This window comes from Mytilus trossulus, chromosome 13 (assembly GCF_036588685.1).
Source record: "Mytilus trossulus isolate FHL-02 chromosome 13, PNRI_Mtr1.1.1.hap1, whole genome shotgun sequence".
Classification (NCBI taxonomy): Eukaryota; Metazoa; Mollusca; class Bivalvia; order Mytilida; family Mytilidae; genus Mytilus; species Mytilus trossulus.
This window is the reverse complement of record NC_086385.1, coordinates 53,776,208-53,792,017: the sequence shown is the minus strand read 5'-3', so window position 1 is coordinate 53,792,017 and position 15,810 is coordinate 53,776,208.

The following is a 15,810-nucleotide window of genomic DNA, read 5'->3' as shown; positions in this document are numbered from 1 at the left end:
CGTGAAATTCACGTAAATTTTTCATGTGAAATTCACGTGAAATATTTCACGTGAATTACGCGTATAAGCTCGATTAACGTGAAATTCACCTGATTTTTTTCACGTGAAATTTATGTTAATTTCACGTTAATTTCACGTGAACAAAATTTGCCTGTGTATATATTTCATTTTTTGCGAAGGTTTGGTTTGGTTTTTTATTTGACTTATGATTTTTTGTAAATGCCTCCTTGGTTTTCACTTTTTTATTAATGAACATGTTTTTTTTCTAAAAACCCTTTATACAAAACTCTTCACTTTAATTATATATAGAGGTGAAAGATATCAAAGGGACATTCAAACTGATGGTCGAAAATAAACTGCCAACGCCATGGCAATAATTGAGCTAAAGACAATTAACAGTAAACAAATCACAACATAGAAAACTAAAGACTTTGCAAAATTAACCCCACAAGAAAACGGGGGTGATCTCGGGTGCTCTTGAAGGTTAAAGAGTGGCTTTAGACTCTCGGTGGATGAATAATTTTCCGAAGCATCATTACTACTACATGAACATGATATCGTAGCTTCAATATTTAATCTACGCCAAATTGGGAATCTATGCGAATTGTCTTTCATATCCGTTCTCTCAACTTGAACAATTAGGTATTGTTTTGACATTTTTACCTATTTTATCTGTTTGTCTGTTCACACATTATTGTCAATCTAATGGAATATATATTAAGCGAGTTTTATGATAATTATTTTCCATTCGTTTGATGTTTTTAAGCTTTTGATTTTGTTTTTTTATAAAGGATTTTCCGATTTGAATTTTCTATGTAGTTCTATATTTTACTTTTGATAATACGAAATCTTACGTAAGTAATTTAAAAAAAAATCTAATTTGAAAACAGTATTGCATTAAATTAGGAGTTACTGAGTGTCACAAAGGATCAATTTACTGGTGTACACATGAAGTTACATAGTTCAATGGAAGAAGAGTTGGCTAATAACAATTAAAAAAGGCGAAAACACTTAGCATGTGTCATGCTAAGTGACTATGTTAGATTGCACAAATGTGTTTGGTATAAAGATAAATTCGGACAACCTCCTGTCCCCTTCCATCTCCAAAGCAAAAGCAAACACAACGTCTCATATTCACTAAAAACAAACAAACCAACATTTTTTACTCCTTTGAATTGGCAAAAATTTTATGCATGCCACAAAACCAGGTTCAACCCACCATTTTTTCCCTTTTAAAGATGTCCTGTACCACGTTAGGAAGATGGCCATTGATATAGTATTGTTCGTTTCTGTGTGTGTTACATTTTGACGTTGTGTCGTTTGTTTTCTCTTATTTTTTTAGTGTAAATTCACATTGCGATAAGACGTGTCACGGTACTTGTCTGTCCCAAATTCATGTACTTTAGTATTTGGGTTTGATGTTATATTTGTTATTCTCGTGGGATATTGTCTGATGCTTGGTCCGTTTCTGTGTGTGTTACATTTCAGTGTTGTTTCGTTGTTCTCCTCTTATATTTAATGCGTTTCCCTAGATTTAAGTTTTTTACCCAAATTTAGTTTTTTGTCCATGGATTTATGAGTTTTGAACAGTGATATACTACTGTTGCCTTTATTTATATCTTTGTTTGCGGTGCGGGTTGTAAAAATGAGAAGTAAGATGTGATAATTGTATTCCAGTTTTTCCGTGTTGCAACGAAATGATGAAAGCAATAAGTCAAAAGTTCGGAAATACTTACCAGAGAATTAAGAGCTGTCAGGGTGAAGGTCAATCCTAATTCAACTGATGAGTTTGGTCGGCTTAACACTTGGTAACTATTGGTTGTATATAATAATGTCCTTAAGTCATTTTCTAGAGAGTACGAGTAGGTCTGGACTGTTGGTACATCTAAAAAGTAAAATCACAAAAAAACTAAACTTAGAGGAAAATCAATTCGGAAAGTCCACAATCACATGGCAAAATTAAATAAAACATATAACAATATAGTAGAACAAGTCATGGACTGATGATACATCTAAAACATATAACAATATAGTAAGAGAATGCATGGAATAATGGCACATCAAACATATATAACAATATAGGGAGAAAAGGCATGGACTGTTGGCACATCTAAAAACTATAGCGATATAGTAAGATAAGGCATGCATTCATGGGAAATCTAAGACAAATATGATTATAACATAACATTAGAATATAAGTAGGCATGCAATGTTGACTCATCTGAAACATATTTGATACAAAAAGATTATTACTCTTAGCTGAACAACAAAACAAAGATGATCACATTGTTGCTTCATCGTTACCGATTGAGTGTGATTTCCGCCACGTTAAATCCGTCAATAGTACGAAGATCGTGAGTTACAATTTATGACTGATCAGTAATGACCCACCGAAACAATATCTAATAGAAATAGTTTTTGTAATAACACTTTTAGATATTTGGTTGATATTTTACCTCTCAATGAAGACCACTTCAGTATGTACACTACAGATATTAGTTCTACTGAACTAACTTTAAATAAAGCTAATACTAACTATGAATACTGACATTTTCTTGATCTTGATATCTATATCTTTAATGAGAAGCTTAATACCAAAATGTACAATAAAAGAAATGATTTTTCATATCCTATTGTTAATTATCTATTTTGGGATGGTGAAGTTTCCTTGTCAGCATCTGATGGTACTTATATATATCAACTTGTTTTATTCACTCGACGTATAAATGTAACAACAATCGTTACAAGGACATCCTTCGTAAATATAAATCAATATACAAATATCTTACACGTAAGTATTTCACATCCTACCTTTTTTGGTTATATTCTATACAAAGCACGAACGTGTCGTCATTTACTCATAAGGTCTTTAGATTGGAAATAAACGTATTTATTCTAAAACCAGTTTTTACCATGATACAGGTTATGTTCTTCTTATACATATATTTTATGCTTGTATGATACTAAACCCCTTATTGGAGTGCTTTTACTTTATGTTCATATGATAGAGACATAATATTTTAATCAGTTTAATTGAAGTTTGGAGCTGGCATTTAAGTCACTGCTAAGTCCTTTGGCATGTTTGATTATCCATGTTCCATTATCATTTTGCTTAGTTTCTTCTATTAAATATTCTTACATCGGACTGTAACTTCTTTTACTACATTGGCTAGAGGTATATGGAGGGGGTTGAGAACTCACAAAACATGTTTAACCACTGTATACAATGAAATCTAAAGAAAAGTAGTCTAATGTGATCAATTTAATTTGAAATAAGTTGTTATTATTATGTAATCGAATATATCACAATTAAAAAAGAATTATAATTTAATCGATTGCATTTTAAAGTAATCGACCCAATCGCTGATCCAGAATCACAATAAAACGCTAAAAACTTAACAGTGGCAAAGCAAATGAAAGAAAGAAATGACAACATGCAGTACATGACAGAAATATACAAACAACGATCAAAATACAGTACATGACAGAAATATACAAACAACGATCAAAATACAGTACATGACAGAAATATACAAACAACGATCAAAATACAGTACATGACAGAAATATACAAACAACGATCAAAATACAGTACATGACAGAAATATACAAACAACGATCAAAATACAGTACATGACAGAAATATACAAACAACGATCAAAATACAGTACATGACAGAAATATACAAACAACGAACAAAATACAGAACATGACAGAAATATACAAACAACGAACAAAATACAGAACATCACTGAAAGAAATGACGTCAGGCAACAACAGTCGAAAATATATGGAACATCACAAAAAGAAATAACGTATGACAAAGTATAGTCACCAAAACATTACAGAAAGAAAGAAATGATGAAATTAACAATTAGCAAAATACAGTATAATATATATACTAGTAGTTTATAAACGATAATAACTTAATTCTGGATGATTTCACCAAAGCCCTCATCGACATTTGTTTACATGGTTTGGATGTAAAAATGACAGTCTGATGAAACGTTTGACCAACTAAAAGCAAGATAATATGGTATGCGTTGTAAAAACAAGGTTATACATCATGCATAGTATACGCAGGATTTCACGGTAAGTGTTGTAATAAAACGCTTTTAATAAAGTGGCGTAATAGCACGATAACAATGAATGTGTTGTAAAAACAAGATGACACAGAATATGTTGTTAAAACTTATTACACACGGTTTTTACAAACAGCATTCAACAAAATACAGACAATTAACATTGTACGAAATTATACATGAGAACTATTATGATTCAGATCCTCAAAAAATTGTTAAAAACAAATCTTGTACTTACAATTGAGTAAAAATAAAGTCAATAAACAGAAACGTTTGAATTGAAAAAAGCACATCCCTTTATTCATCGTGTGATGTTTCAGAATCATTTCACGACATTCAACTGATGCAATGATTTTATATGAGGTAAATCGTGTGTTCCATCGGATAAACACTTTAATCCTTCATTCTTTTTAATTACATTTTTAATATACATTAGGCTTATAATATACACGACATTTAAAACAATAGTATTTTGATAAGGTAAACGATATAGAACGATTGCTATTATAACCATTTTACTTAGAATTATCTCTATGGTTTTTAAACTCCTATTCACCTTGATATCAATGAGGTTTATTTTGAATCTGTGTTTGCTTCCTAACTTAATCTGGCGTCTATTCAATTGTATAGCTTATTGCGTTCTACATAGTCAATCGTACAGCTTATTGCGTTCTACATAGTCAATCGTACAGCTTATGGCGTTCTACATAGTCAACCGCACATCTTATGGCGTTCTACATAGTCAACCGCACAGCTTATGGCGTTCTACATAGTGCCATCTGTGATTTATTAATCTTACATAATTCATCGAACGTTTCATTGTGTCTTAAATACAGTGCACCGAATATTTGTTTATGTCTTACATCGTGTACCAAACGTTCTATTGATTCCTGCATAGTCTCAAACGGTCTATGACATTATACATATTGCTCTGAGTGGTCTATAGTTATCTTAGCATTTCATAAGTCTGATTTTTATGGCTGGATATTGCTTAAAACTATAATTTAACGGGAAATGTACAGCGAGATTTGTGCAAAATTTTGTCCAAAAATACGAATCATGCCGCATCATGGTAGAATATAGTGCAGAGCAATACATTCTCCTATACACGATCAAATATTCAGCTCATCTGCATACACACAGTTGAATATTGATACACAAGATGATTCTGAGATGATGAAAACCACTAACGTATCTTTTGTTTTTTTCATTACCAGAGCTCTTTGGGTCCATTTATACCTCTAACTCCCTCAAAATTTGTACTCCTTAGGCTAATAAATCAAAATTTTTAGTTGACTACTACTGGTTTATGAATGAAAGGTGACAATAAATGAGTAATTGAATTGTTCAAGCTGAAAGCGTTATCCATATAAAAGTTTAGCGAATCAACTGATGTTTCAATAAGGCCTTACGTTAATCTTAAGTTTCAGCAGTGTTCAAGAGAGGGACATGTACAGTGTAATACATTCCTCTTGGTAAATAATGTGTTGTTACTTCTTCAAAAAGTTATTTTTTACCCCACCTACGATAGTACAGGGACATTATGTTTTCCGGTCTGTGGGTCCGTTCGTTCGTCTTTAATTTTTGTCCATAATTTGATAACCATAGTTTAAAAAGTCATCTTTGGAAAGCCTTTTTAATTTTTCAAAGAAAAAAAGGTGCTAATGTTAAAAGTGTATGAAAATTTACAGATGGTTATTAACCGCCGAGTTCTCGATGGCTTATCTCGAAAGAGCGCACAGACCGTTCATTTTTTCTGCTTTTTTAGCTTCTTCATTTATATATACGATCAATTTATAACAGACTTATAAAAAACTTGTAATTTGAAACAGAGTAGCGAAAAATCTCAAATTTTAAAAATGTCACTGCTGGCTTTACAACTATTTTGATATGAGCGTCACTGATGAGTCTTATGTAGACGAAACGCACGTCTGGCGTACTAAATTATAATCCTGGTACCTTTGATATCTATTTACACCACTGGGTCGATGCCACTGCTGGTGGACGTTTCGTCCCCGAGGGTATCACCAGCCCAGTAGTCAGCACTTCGGTGTTGACATGAATATCAATTATGTGGTCATTTGTATAAATTTCCATTTAACCAAACTTTGAATTTTTCGAAAAACTAAGGATTTTCATATCCCAGGAATGGATTACCTTAGCCGTATTTGTTTCAACTTTTTGGAATTTTGGATCCGCAATGATCTTCAACTTTGTATTTGTTTGGCTTTACAACTATTTTGATATGAGCGTCACTGATGAGTCTAATGTAGACGAAACGCGCGTCTGGCGTAATAAATTATAATCCTGGTACCTTTGGTTACTATTTCCTTTATAGTAATATCGTATCACACTTGATGCAGTGGTATATTCAAAATAACTATCAGAAGGTGTCGTTAACATTTAAGACTAAAAACAACCTTCTTTGACACTTTGAGAAAAATTCTTCTAAATTCGATTTAAAAAAAATAGAAATTCAGGTCAAATCTGTTATTCCTATTTTTGTAGTCTCCAGATAATACCAATGTTTAAATATGTCATCGTTTGCTAACCAAAATGACATATTTATTTTTCAATATAATACCGTAACAGAACTATCAATATCTTTGTTTAGAGCGAATCTTGCATTTTGTTTTATAAATTTACCCTTTGAATAAAAATGAAAACGATATTAATGTAAAGTGTTTATGTTCTTTATAACTATTTGTAAAGTTTAAATCTTTTCTCACGTGTTTAGCAAAATCAATCAATTATGAGATTTTTGTTATTTTTACAAATCGTGTTACCAGTTAAGGATATTTTCTACTCGGTTTTTAAATAACAACCTTCATAAAGACGGTGCTAAAATGAAAGTAATAAATAACGGAATTAAAGCATAAAAAAGAAATATGAAAGGTCTGCATGTTTTCGAGATATATTAGCCATGGATAATTGGCAGGAAATGATTCTCTCTATAATTTTTTAGCCAATTCAGCATTTAACATTTAAAAATCGTTATGGTGCTATGTAGATACAGCTAAATTGGCAGCGCGTCATCCCTACAATGGTTTATGATCTCAGCTGTATCTGGCAACACTTTTTTGGAATTTGGATCGCAATGTTCTTCTACTTCGTACTTCATTTGGCTTTTTTTTCATCTTTTTTTTTTTTTTTTTTTTTTTTTTTTTAACTTTCTTATTGTTTTTTTTTTGTTTTTTTTTAAAACTTTAATTGGATTGGAGCGTCACTATGAACCAATTTTAGACGAAACGCGCGTCTTGCGTATAAATAGAATTTAGTCCTGTTATCTATGATGAGTTTATTTCTTTTTCTACGATTATAAAAAAATATTTGTACCCGGTGTAAAGGGAAGATGATTTTGACCAAAAACATTCTTGACTGCGTAAACTTGACGGAGTCTACTAACCTGAGTTGGGCGAATCGAAGTAGGCATTTACTTGCTTATCTATGAAATTCCTATGATGACGTCATTAAAAAAAAAAGGAATGCGACATGAGATGATGAAGTCACATTGAAAAAGCACATCTATATTAAATGATCATTGAAAAATAACGGTTGAATGTGCCTGCATATCGTCAATACATTATTGCAAAGACAGATTCGAAACAAAAAAAAAGCTCGTACAATACGATATGCAGACACTCTTGACAGTTAAGGATATTTGCACCTCTTGTTTATCCCTAGGTATTCGGAACCCTCTGGTTGTATGAATTAAGTGCCATGTAAACGTTTGTCCCATTAACCCTTAATTTTTTCTCGGTAACTTGATAACATATTATTTAAAATGTAATATTTGGAAATTCTTGTTATTTCATCAAAGAAAAAAGTGCTTATGTTATTAAAATTCTACAGTTATTTATTTACCGCCAAATTCTCAATGGCTTATCTCGAAAGAGCGCACTGACCCTTTATTTTTGCTGCTTTTAAGCTTTTTCATTAATATTAACTGTCAATTTATAACAGTCTTATAAGATTGTTTGTTGAAACAGAGAAGCGAGCAACATTAAATTTTGAAAAATGTATTTGATTTCATTAAAGTAATATCGTATCACACTTGGTGCCGTGGTGACTCGAAATAACTATCAGTAGGTTCTGTTATCATTTAAGACTAAAATGCATACAACCTTCTTTGACACTTTGAGTAGAGTTCTTCTAAATTGGATTTCCAAAGACTCGAAATTCAGGTCAAATCTGTTATTCCTATTTTTACTTTCTCGGAATAATATCAATGTTTAAACATGTCAAGTTTTGCTAACCAAAATGACATATTTTTTTCAATATAATACCATAACAGAACTATCAATATCTCTGTTTAGAGCGAATCTGGCATTTTGGTTTTTTTAATAATAAATTTACCCTTTAAATAAAAATGAAAACTATACCAATGTTAATTGTTTATGTTCTTTATAACCATTTTTAAAGTTTAAATCTTTTCTCGCGTATTTTACAGAAGCAATCAATTATGAAATGCTTTTCAACTTTATATAAAAAGAAGATGTGTTATGATTGCCAATATTGATGAGACAACTGTCTACAAGAGACCAAAATGACCACTTATTAACCGCTATAGGTCACCGTACGGCCGTCAACAATGAGCAAAGCCTATACCGCATAGTTAGCTATAAAAAGCCCCGATCTGGCAATGTAAATCAATTCAAACTAGAAAAACTCAAGCCCTTATTTATAATTGTATAGCTTTTTAACTACTCTGATCTGAGCATCAGTCTTATGTAGACGAAAATCGCGTCTGGCGTAATAAATTATAAGCTTAGTACCTTTGATAACTTTTAGTATACCTCATTTTAAAGGAATGGTTAAAAAACATATGAATAATCAGTATTCCTGTAGTAAATATAAAAAAGAAAATGTGGTATGATTGCCAATGAGACAACTATCAACAAAAGACCAAAATGACACAAAAATTAACAACTATAGGTCACTGTACGGCCTTCAACAATGTGCAAAGCCCATACCGCATAGTCAGCTATAAAAGGCCCCGATAAGACAATGTAAAACAATTCAAACGAAAAAACAAATGGCCTTATTTATTGTTAAAAAAAATGAACGAAAAACAAATATGTAACACATCAACAAACGACAACCACTGATTTACAGGCTCCTGACTTGGGACTATATAAATATTTATAAACTAGGCGGTTGCGTACATATATATTGAATGTATTATGCATTTTACCACTTGTTACTGCCCTAAGTGATAATAGTTAACAAAAGTACTAGGATTATAATTTAGTACGCCAGACGCGTTTCGTCGTCATAAAACTCATCAGTGACGCTCAAATCGAAATATTTATACAGCCAAGCAAGTACAAAGTTGAAGAGCATTGAGGATCCAAAATTTCAAAAAGTTGTGCCAAATACGGCTAAGGTTATCTATGTCTGGAATAAGAAAATCCTATGAAAAATTCTAAACAGGAAATTTATAAAAAAATGACCACATGATTGATATTCATGTCAACACCGAAATGTTGACTACTGGGATGGCGATAAAAGAGGGACGACAGATACCAAAGGGACAGTCAAATTCGTTAATCTAAAACAAACTGACAACGCCATGGATAAGAATGCAAAAGACAAACAGAAAATCAATAGTACACATGACACAACATAGAAAACTAAAGAATAATCAACACGAACCCCACCAAAAACTAGGGGTGATCTCAGGTGCTCCGGAAGGGTTAGCAGATCCTGATCCACATGTGGCACCCGTCGTGTTGCTTATGTGATTACAAATCCGGTAAATAGTCTAATTCGGTAGGTCACATTCATGAAAGGGAAGGGGATTGTAGTTACGACGTAAGAAACATATCTAATATCATTTGCGAAACGGTTATTCCATAACGGTCAACCAACTCGTGATGGCGTCCGTAAAATTTACGAAGGGATGATTGCAACTTCACCATTTGGAACTCTTGGTTTAATAGCTTCCTTGTGAGCAGCAACCCTCTATCAAGAAAATCATGATAGGAAATGCAAGCACGAGAATATCGTATCAATTGGGAGAAATATACTCCGTATGCAGGGGCTGCTGGAATGTTGCTACTTAGAAATGGAAAGTTCACAATTGGAAAGATGAAATCATATCTTTTGTCGTAAAGTTTTGTTTTCAACCGACCCTCATTGTCAATTTCTAGATGCAAGTCAAGATATGAAGCCGACTTAACTGTATCTGTAGTATCCTTTATATCTAGTTCGATGGGATAGATGCGTTCCACATAGTCACCAAATTTTGAATTGATTAGTGAAAGAACATCATCTATATCGCGGAAAGTAGAGTTTAAGGATATTGCTAACTTCTTATCTTTCTTCCTAAGAAGTTCCTGCATGAAGTCAGCTTCATAATAAGTGGGATGTTACAGGGAATCTCAGGAGAAACTTGGACGCATGTAGGATAGTATAACAAGCCAATAATACATATAAAATCATGTTGTTAAATAAGAGAAAATCAATCTTAAGAAAAATATTGTGATGATCGACTATTATTGTGACACTTAGTGTCAGCGATAGTATCCAAAGAGCAAGTTTCTGGAAATGATATTTTAGATTTGTGAAAAATAACTATATATTACTTTTCCATAATTTCTATTTATGGGATGTTTCTGGCACCGTAGTGCTCCATAGGAGATTTCACGGCTTGTTGTGGATTAAGCACAGTTTTTCAATATTGATTTGACAGGTGTTATTTTTTTGTTGTTAAAAAGGTAAATTTAGAAATAAAAAGAATGAAGTGATACCAGTATGTCCTAACTACCATATAACTAACCAATACCCAGAGCTAAGTATTAACACTTTTACTGTTATATTAAAATAAGATTATATTTATAAAATGGCATAGCATCTATGATAAGCATACTTCATATCAATCAAAAATGATCTGGAAGAGTGGCTGCAGAGAAAAGAGAATAATGGGCATAAATAAAGGCAACAGTAGTATACCGCTGTTCAAAACTCATAAATCCATGGACAAAACCCAAAATCGGGGTAACAAATTAAAACTGAGGGAAAGGACCCATAAACTGGGGAATATTAATTTTATGTATTCAAACTTTCTGAATTATTTTCCCACCCTCAACCCCATCTCTCCCCATAAAACTTAAACGGTAGTGCCCTTACATATCGATTCAGCAGGTTATGGTTTTGTGGTTTAATTGAGTAGAGTTTAATTTTTGGCAATTAAGGCATTTTGAACATAATTTGATACAAGTACAAGACTTAAAATGCGATTTATCCACTTTCACATTGCAAAGAGACTTTTAACTACGTCACATAATTCAGGAAGTTTGAGTAAATTGAATTAATAATTCCCAATTTTCTTCTCTATAAAGTTTTCATATCCAGATAAAATTAGTGATTATGTTTTAATGATATTCAAAAGATGATAAGTAAAAATTCGTGACTTTTACCTTTAACGAAATAGGTAAAGTTGTTTATATTTTTTGCAATTTTGTTTATATTAAACACCTCAATATTGAATAATACCAGAATGATTTATCTGTAGTGACGCCTTGAAAGGATCTTAAACAGTCGAGAAAGGAAATGGGGAATGTGTCAATGAGACAACACTCCGACCATAGAACAGACAACAGGTCTTCAATGCATGCGAGAAATTCCCGCACCCATAGGCGTCCTTCAGATGGCCCCTAAAAAAATATTCTAGTTCAGTGATAATGAACGCCATACTAAACTCCAAATTGCACACAAGAAACTTAAATTAAAAATGATACAAGACTAACAAAGGTCTTGTTAATTTTCGCACTTCATTTGTTTTTGTACAAAACTGTTTGCTCATCAAAATGTCTTCAACAAAATATTATCAAATGTTCATCACAAAAATACTGAACTCCGAGGAAAATAGATTCGGAAAATCCCTAATCGCATGGCAAAATCAGAGACAAAGCACATAAAAAACGAATGGACAACAACTTTCGTATTCCTGACTTAATACATGCATTTCAACATGCAGAAAATGGTGGATTGAACCTGTTTTTAAAGCGTTAAACCTCTCACTTTGTACGAAAGTCTCATCATATTCCGTTATACTTACAACGATGCGTGAACTAAACACACGTAATAAATAAAACAGTCAAAATATGGGTAAAGTATTGATGGTAGCATTTTATTATTATTTATTTTTGTTTTCGTTCTTATCAAGTGCGTCAGTAAAATAGACAAATAAATACTAAAAACAGATCAATTCAAAATCTTACTAAATATTATTTTCAGTAATAATCTTGTGTCTTACTGAATTTATAAATTCAATGCATAATCTTTCAAGTACTATTCAGTTATCCCTATTTCTAGTGAGAAGATATTGAATTTGTACTTTAAGGACTCTGGATCATCTTAAATTCCACTAAATTTGCACTATAACATATTCATCATGGGCTCTTTTAAATCAATATTATTATTTCATTATCTTACACAGGAACGTGCAGTTATAATTAACTACAGAATGTAATTCTGTCATATGTTGCTATTAAATGAAACCAAAGTGTGACTGCTTTAATTTAACACCGAACTTAAAATCAAAAGAAATTACATATTTAACCATATTATTTTTTTTTTTGGGGGGGGGGGGGGTGTAAAAGGTCACCTTCGTTGACCCCATGGTAATATATGTCGGATAGGCTGACTTTAAAAACATATTTAATGACGCAAATGTCCAATGACTGAACGATTCAGTGCTGAATTTTCTCTTGAAATGTCAGTTAGTGAAATTTATTTTACATAACAAAACCTTGACAAAACTGACAACCCTGAAACTAATACAAAAATTAACACATTTTAAATACAAACTATATGTAACAACTAAACTTGGAAAACAGTATAGATATAGATATATAATTCCCCAAAAAATTAATTATTTCTTTGGTGCTTATTAGATAAAATTACGACTGTTTTCATGGTTAGAATTCATAAACACGTTAAAAGTGATGTCACCAAGATCTCTAAAGGGAGAGTTATAAAGTCGTTTTGAAATGGGTTTGTTCGTTAAGTAGCTACAAAGCAATACAAATAAAATAAGAAGTTTTAGTACACGAAAGCCCCGCCCAAGTTTTGCAACGAAAATGGGACGGACGGATGGAACGACGACAGAAGAGACGGTCAAGGGTAACAATTTTTGTCCCGTCGCCTACGGCAGTGATAAACAAAATTTAATAACAAATAGACGATAAGATACATAGTACCGATCTAAAGGTACTCGCAGTACTGAAAGCTAGTTTATCGACCAACTATTAAATACTAGTAAGTCATATCATTTCACACTTACCATCAGACATTCAAAAGTGCTGTAAGCACTTCAATTGGCACAAGTCAAGTAAAAGTCGGTTGACATATATACCATAAGATATACTGAAACCATGGTTATATAAGAATAATTTAATTAGTTATCAAAGGTACCAGCATAATAATTTTATACGTCAGACGAGCGTTTCGTCTACATAAGACTCATCAGTGACGCTAAGATCAAAGTAGTTATAAATCCAATGACGTACAAAGTTGAAGAGCATTGAGGAACCCAAATTCCAAATTGTTGTGCCAAATACGGCTAAGGTAATCTATTTCCTTGGATTAGAAAATCCTTAGCTTTTTTAAACATTCAAAGTTTTGTAACAGGAAATTTATAAAAATAACAATGTAATGGATATTCATGTCAACTCCGAAGTGCTGACTACTGGGGTGATGATACACTCGGGGATGAGACGTCGACCAGCAGTGGCATCGACTCAGTGGTGTAAATAGTTGTCAAAGGTACCAGGATTATAATTTAGTACGCCAGACGCGCGTTTCGTCTACATAAGACTCATCAGATCAAATTAGTTATAAAGCCAAACAAGTACAAAGTTAAAGAGCATTCAAAAATTTTGTGCCAAATACGGTTAAGGTAATCTATTCCTGGGATAAAAATTCAAAGTTTTGTAACAGAAAATTTATTAAAAAAAACACACTTAAATTGATTTTCAGTACAGACAAGTATCTTCACATTGAAAATTCGGTTTTGTCCTTTCCCTATCTAAAAGATGCATATTCAGAGTCAAATTATTATTGAATAAAAAATTCCCCCTTGATATGGATCTTTAAACTATTTCCAAAAAAACATGATGGGGTCTATTCTTTGCAAGCAACTTTAGATTCAAAATTTTAATTAAAACGTTTCTGTATCAGCACTATGAAATACAGTGGAGAAACCAAATGCACAGTTGTGTTGATGGGAAGCTTTGTAGCTATAGCACTTTTAAGAATCATTTTGGTCTTGAAAGATATCTTACTTTATTAAAATCACCTGAGCACAGGTGAAATTTCACTCGATTGCGTATTTTTTCTCACTGACTAAGAATTGAACAAGTTCGCTATCAGGGTACTCTCCGACAAGACAGAATGTGTCTCAGGTGCACCTCAAATGAAGTTGATGATGAAAATATTTTTTATTCTCGTGTACATCATCTCAAGAATAAAGAAATTGTTTAAATTCCACTATTAATTCACTATACCCAAACTTTACGCATTTGATTCCTAGCCAAAACCTGATATGACTTCTTTAGTAAAGAATCTTGATATCTTGATATCTGTCTTTGAGTTAGTTAATGAAGACAGAATATAATAACTTGAAAGATAAATATTTAGATCAGGCTTTCTGCACTACGCACGAGGTTGGCATGGTTGGGTACAGGACACATCGTTTAAGTTCTATGACCTTTCTGTTTGTGATATTTTTGATTAAACTGGTATTATCTTATTTTTTTTTATAATATGTGCACCTTGCTGCATGTCAATTAGCATTGTCCCCTGGTGCCTCTTGCAGTTATGTCACTTTAAATAATACTGACTCCTCTGTACCAGGCACGAGGATGACATACCAGTTATGTGCAACTTCTTACAATATCTTACCATATCATTAATGTCCCGATACACTTTTTAATATGCAACCACCATGCCATATAGCACTGTCCTTTGGTGCCTCCTGCAGTTCAGCTAGATATGTTTAGACTGCTTATAGTATTCTTTTTTGTTACTTTTTAGAGGTGTGCCTGAGACAAAGGTTTTATATATACTAATATATGCAAATTGGTGTTTCTTATTTGTGTTTGTAACTATGTATACTTTTGGTTATTAAATTTGTAAAGGAATATGACAGTTGTTATCCATTCGTTTGATGTGTTTGGACTTTTGATTTTGCCTTTTGATTTTTGATTTTCCTTTTTGAATTTTCATCGGAGTTCAGTATTTTTGTGTTTTTACTTTTTATTATAATGATATCATATTATGCTCCTTATGGAAATAAAGCATCTGCTTCTTCTTCATAGATAATACATATCTGTAAAGGGAGAGTTGAGATCTTAAAAAATGTTATTTCAGAAAAGTATTATATGATAGATACATTTTGGTATTAAGCTTCTCATTAAAGATATAGATATCAAGATCAAGAAAATGTCAGTATTCATAGTTAGTATTAGCTTTATTTAAAGTTAGTTCAGTAGAACTAATATCTGTAGTGTACATACTGAAGTGGTCTTCATTGAGAGGTAAAATATCAACCAAATATCTAAAAGTGTTATTACAAAAACTATTTCTATTAGATATTGTTTCGGTGGGTCATTACTGATCAGTCATAAATTGTAACTCACGATCTTCGTACTATTGACGGATTTAACGTGGCGGAAATCACACTCAATCGGTAACGATGAAGCAACAATGTGATCATCTTTGT